Genomic DNA, 6171 nt, shown 5'->3' on the forward strand with positions numbered 1-6171 from the left:
GGGGAGGGGTTTTCCCCCAAAAAAACGATTACGTAATTTGTGCGCGCCGCCAATTATCGAAATACCGAAGTTTCAAAATTTCGACAACAGAGAAGCTAACGAGGAAGTGAAACAATTTGGGCACTTTGAAAACAGCGCGCGATGCCATGTCTGCCGCCTGACATGCCAGCAACGCCAGCAGCTCCATCTAGCGTCGTAGTAGGCGCGTAGAGCGGGAAAAGAACGGTAGGAGAGACTGGGAGGGGCGGACATGTAAATGTAAAGGTTTGAGGGGGCGCGCGCACCCACTCTGAGTACCAAATTCTTCGTATTATGGAAATAATGAAACATCGAGATACCGAAATACCGAAATTTCTAAACTTTCGGTATTTTTCGATATTTCGATAATATCGAAATATCGTTCCCGAATAGCAGAAATTTAAAATACCGAAGAATCGGTATAAAAAGAATACCGATATCGTTTCGGTATTCCCGAATATCGCACAGCCCTACCCTGGGCTGCGGCCGGCGGCGACAACGGCGTGGACGTCATCGTGATCGTGGTGGTGCACATCTCAGCAGGAGGAGGAGGGGGAGGGCTAAAGACGCCATCAGAACTAGTACGTGTATAGTTCCGAGGGTCGGAATACTCACTAAGTACTTCAAATTTCTTTTGTATGAGTTACGTCCCCACAACAAAAGCCGCTTGATTTTCAACGAAAAGTTGGTTCAGATATATGCTGCGTATTACCCCTACCTCTCAAATGTGCTCATGCATGACATGCTGTTCCCCCTGTGCTCGGCCCACAACGCTCTCTGCCTGCCGGGGAGCTGCGGGCTGGGCCATGAGGAACAACTAAACTATACCTCTAGAGCGAAATAAAATGTTGTATTGTTGTTTGAAGGTGAGAAGGGTGCCTGACGCATAGGCAACCCAGCCTGCACCCCTGCGTTTGTTAGGCAACCAGGTGCTCGAAGCGCCAACGGGAGGCGCTGGGCCTCTCGGCCTCGGCCCGCTACCAGGATGACTGGTCTGTCCCGTACAGGCGTCCTGACCGGGGACGAGCTTGGCCACACCATGCACAAGAACGTCGAGAGCCATGATTTAGCTACTCGGCTAGAGCAGTAATCAGCGAAATATGTAGCTAGTACCCTCGGGACCTGGCGGCCGGTCGCCTCAAACAGAATCGAGGAAGGAGACACGGGGCAAGCGGTTGTGGTTCTTGAAGTTGCACGCGTAGTTTCCCATACTTTCAGTGCTCGGGTAGATAAACAGAAACCGCAATCTGAATGTGAGAAAAACGACCCGACACAACATTGCAGTTCGTTGTACCTGTATGAAAAATTTAGCTGACTCTAGCGAGACGACACATAGAGCGAGGGATCGATTGATGCACGTAACCTATCGATGGTTTGACGGACGTACGGCGACCGCCTGTTCTAACTTCGTGGCTGTAAAAATAATTTTAAAATTATTTAATTAATTAATTATTTTAATTAAGTAAATATTTTGTTTTGCTAAAGCAGACTAGCGGTTGTGTAATAAAAAATAAATAAAAAATAATAATTTTTTAAAAATAAATTTAAAGATTTTGACAACGAGGGCTTTATTGATTAAAACTTTGCAAAACCAAAATTAATTATTTTTGATCAGCTGTATCTCAACGACTCCACAAAACCGAAAATAATTATTTTTGATCAACTGTATCTGGTAGCAACTAGCCAGGCCCCTATATAGTTGTGTTTCGGAGTGATTTACCTTAATTTCAATGTTTTCACTGAAATGACTTAATCTTATTCTTTGGGAAGATTTAAAAAAACTATTTGCTCTGAATTTCAACTCACTTCAACTGGTTTTGGGTGCTACTACATGATAAGATGGAGACCTCAAAATTTTCTTATGTTAAATAGCGTCCAAGCCTGATGTCATTTCTGAGTGTGTTTGAGGAATTGACTTTGATTTTATTGGCTTGAAAGCTGAGTAAACATGTAGACATTAAAAAGAAAGTATTTGACACGAATTTCAATTCAGTTATTCTTGTTTTAGTAATACAACATATTCCCTCCAACCACTCCATTAAAATAAGTTTATCTCGAAGATTATCGGCAGATTAACAAAGGTTATCCAGATTCCAGACCTGCCGGTACTGCTGCCGTCGTCCCCCTCTGTCTAGAGCGTCGCCCCCATGCAAGCAAGTCCGTTTTATGACGGTTGCTCAGAGAATGTCCGATCTACAAGCGTCGTTTAGAGAATGTTCGATCTGCATTAACCCGGCTGGAGAACATCCGAAGCAACATTTTTGACTGTTTTGAGATATTGGTGCCATTTTATGTAACTTAGCGAGATACGTAAAAATCTCAAAACAGTCAAAAATGTTGCTTCGGATGTTCTCCAGCCGGGCTAATGCAGATCGAACATTCTCCGAACGACGCTTGTAGATCGGACATTATCTGAGCAACCGTCGTAGAACGGACTTTCTTGCATGGGGTCGACGAGAGGAGGTAGCAGGGTCAACGCCCTGCGGAGAAGGGGTGGGGCCCCGTCTCGGGGCAGCTGCAGTTCTGCTAGAACCAAGGCGTGGTCCGACCGGAAGAGCTGGTTGAAGGAAACTCTTCTCCCCGATGTGTGGCCAGTCGACTGCTATATAGGGTAAGGTGCCCTATTGTGGCCACTGCCCATTGATGGCCACTTTTCTTGATTTCCAGCCAATCTGGTCACTTCACAATCTTGGCCTTGAAGAAGTGTTCTAGTAAGGTCCCTACTTGGGCAGAATAAGCCAAACTACTTCACATCGTTGTCTACATTACAAGAAAAAGGGGTGGCCATCATTGGGCAGGCCCCATTCTTGAGGTGGCCATCATAGGGCATCTTACCCTAGTCGACCTGGGACTCATGGGCGTCGGGTCTTCCCCGCGCTCCGCCTCTTTTCCAGGTGACCGCGCAGCCACGGGCCTCGCCAGGTACAGCGCGCAGCTCTGCCTATCGGAGATTCGACTACTGGTAGCGCCAGTATAGAAGCGCCTGCACGGCACGATCAGATGTGCCGGGGAGAAGCGCGTGCCGACGACGTCTTTGTTGCGGAGACGATCCTGGAGTCCGATGAGGGCATTGGAATCTCCCAGGAAGATTTTCCACTGCCCAGTCTGGGCAGCCAAGACCGTCGCCGCCACCGCCGCCAAGGTAGTCCTTTGGTCCTTCCCGTCCGTCACATGAGTGGTGATGACTGTAAACAGGGCCCCGCTAAACTCAACCTCGACCAGCAGCACATTGTCCTGGAAACGGGAGAAGCTTCGCACTCTGAAGCCTGGGAGCCCGCGCCGCACCAGCACCGCCACTCCGCGGCGTCCTCCCGGCGGAGCACCGGGGCACCCTCGATGATCCAGGTGTAGCGGGCTGACCTCATCGACTGCCTTGGGAGGTGGGTTTCTTGAGGGCCGCGCCGTGAACCCCGGCTCCGAAGAGCGCCAGGTCGATGACGAAGGTGTCCGTCGCCTCTAGAGCAAGGGCCCCCAGGACATTCCACGTCGCGACCTTGATGCAGGGTCTCCTTGCAGCAGCCCCTGCCCCGTTCCCAGGGATTGGGGCGGGGGTAAGAGGCGGTCCCGAAGAGGCGCCGGAGAGCCCGCCCTGCGTGGGCTGATGAGCTAGGGTTGTGCGATAGTAGGGTGTCCCGCTTTTTTTTAGACGTCCGATTTTTTTTTTCGCACAAGCTTTTTGGATTTATTATCGAAAATAAAAGTTTACATATCCCAGCGATTTCCTGAATGTTCGTTCGAGTTCGTTCGAATGCGAACATGTTCGCTCATCTCTAGACTGGCGCAAGGCGAGCCGACGACCCTCCCGGCCCCATCTTCCCGGCGCCCACAGCAGAGGAGGTGCGCGGCTCTCTGGCGGGGATGGCAAGACGTACAGCATCAGGTCCGGACGGGTTGCCGGTCAAACTCTTCCAACACGCGAGCGATCTGTTCATCACCCACCTCACGGCGGTCATCCAAACGGCATGGGTGGCCGGGGACTTCCCTGCTGAATGGCTGACGACGTCGGCTCAGCACCCCATCTCCTTGTGCGCGGTCGTGTACAAAATCGTCGCTCTTTTGAAGGAGATCATCCCACCGCTCCCCTGATACCAGGCCGGGTTCAGGGCGCAGCGGTCCACGGACGACCATCTTTATGTGTTGCGGGCAGTGATGGATGCGTGCTGGTGGGTGGCGAGGCCACTCCATGTGCTCAGCCTCGACATCCGGTCAGCCTTCCCGTCCGTAGTGAAGAAGAAGGTAGTCGACATCCTGAGGGACGTCGGGGTCCCTGAGTTCCTCATCAACCAGGTCATCAGGCTGGCCCTTACGGACCTGACGTTTCTGAGGTGGGGCGTGGCGTTCACCTTCACGGTGGTCAGGGGCTTGGGCCTGCGGCAGGGCTGCCCCCTGACCTAGGTAAGTGTAAATTCCCGATTCGGTTCAAACTCGGTATATTTCGGAAATTATTCTACCGATATCGCTTCGACATCGGCTCTCACGTCGTTAGCGACACTATAGTGAAGCCGAGATCGATGCCGTGAAAACTGATGTCGCAACGATATTTCTCACTTGTCGATTTTAAAGATAGAAAATAGTGCCACTCCATTTTCTGCGTTGTGTTGACAGGTGCTCTAACAAAACATGTGAGGGGAAAATAGTCCTTTCTGAAGGAAGTGTATCTGTTTGCGACGCACACCATCCACAGTGCCGCACCATGTCTGACCGAGAGAGAGAGAGAGAGACTTCAGCTTAAAAGTGCTTTGAAACGAAAAGCTGCTGATGATGTCTCCTCTCGCCCTCTGAAGCTCGCGCGCAAAGAACTTGTGAAAGGAAATTATACAGAAGTTTGTGCATCAGATTAGGCTTTGGTATTTACATTCCCCTGTTACAATCGCGCATTTAAGTTGTCCTTGAAATCATTTTAATGTTAATTGTTTTAATTGTAGGTGCGCCGTTGTGTCTATAGGGAAAGGCACAAATCTTGGCTGAAAATTCCTCAAACCAAGGACCAGGTTGATGATTTTTTTAAAAAGGCCTTTGAGGAAAAATCTGTAAAAACTTCAAATGGAAAACTTTTTTTGTACAGGTCGGAAGAGGGCCTCTGTATGTTTACCTGTGAGAGTAATTTGAGGTTAGCTGCGTTTTGTACTTTTGTTACCTGTGAGAGTAATTTGAGGTAAGCTGCGTTTTGTACTTTTGTAAGTGTGTGAACTTTTTTGTTGCTTGTTTAAAATATGGTCATTATTATTTATTTTGAGACTGATGGCACAGTGCACTGCACTAATGGGCGATGGCACGTTTGTGGAGGCCAGCAAACAGTTACCAGCTGTACACCGTACATGGGTACAAAGATGGGTTTCACATCCCTCTTGCCTTTGTGCCCCTCAAAGTGAAATCTCAAGAACTGTAAGTACTGCGATATTTTTTTTATGTTTTAGCTGGTTATTCTGTTTAAAGTTTTGAACCATTTTTATATATTTGCAGGTGCACTGACATGTGGAACATGCTTTTAGAGGAGGCAAACAATGTGGGCGCGTTTGTTTGCCCACATGCAATTTTATTTGATTTTGAAATGGCTGCTCACAATGCAGTTCGTGACAGTTCAAATTTTAGACCGTTCTGTTATGTCAAAGGATGTCGTTTCCACTTCTCCCAAAACTTGACAAAGCATATCAGAGCTGTCCCGACTATCCGGACTGCTTTGGAGCTTTGGGGTTTCAAAAAGGTAATACGATGCTGATTAGGGTAAACCTACCAAACATGGATCATTTTTCAGAAAACCGTGGTTTTGGGGTGGATAAAAGTGTGATGAGCATGATTTTTTTTCATGGTTGTGTAGTTTGAACCTTTTGGAATGATATTCCGTTGGAATGAACTTTATACCTCCAATACTTTAGGAGCTACAGGGAATCCCCATGACCGCGAATTTTGATCCGTGTTTGGAGGGAGGTACCCTAACATGGATCACCGAGCTAGAGTGTCCCTCTTCACATATGTGATAAACAACAGTATTAGGGGAAAGCAACTTTTTTTGTTTTATCCAAAAACAATCCCTTCCTCTTTTTAGGGGTTGTGATCCATGTTTGGACGCTGACCCAAACATGGATCAAAACTTCGGCATGTTTGGATACGTTGTTTAGGCTCGTCTGTCGACGAAATTAATAGTTTCTTATA

Source organism: Frankliniella occidentalis, unplaced genomic scaffold, assembly GCF_000697945.3.
Source record: "Frankliniella occidentalis isolate FOCC.00 unplaced genomic scaffold, Focc_3.1 Scaffold121, whole genome shotgun sequence".
NCBI lineage: Eukaryota > Metazoa > Arthropoda > Insecta > Thysanoptera > Thripidae > Frankliniella > Frankliniella occidentalis.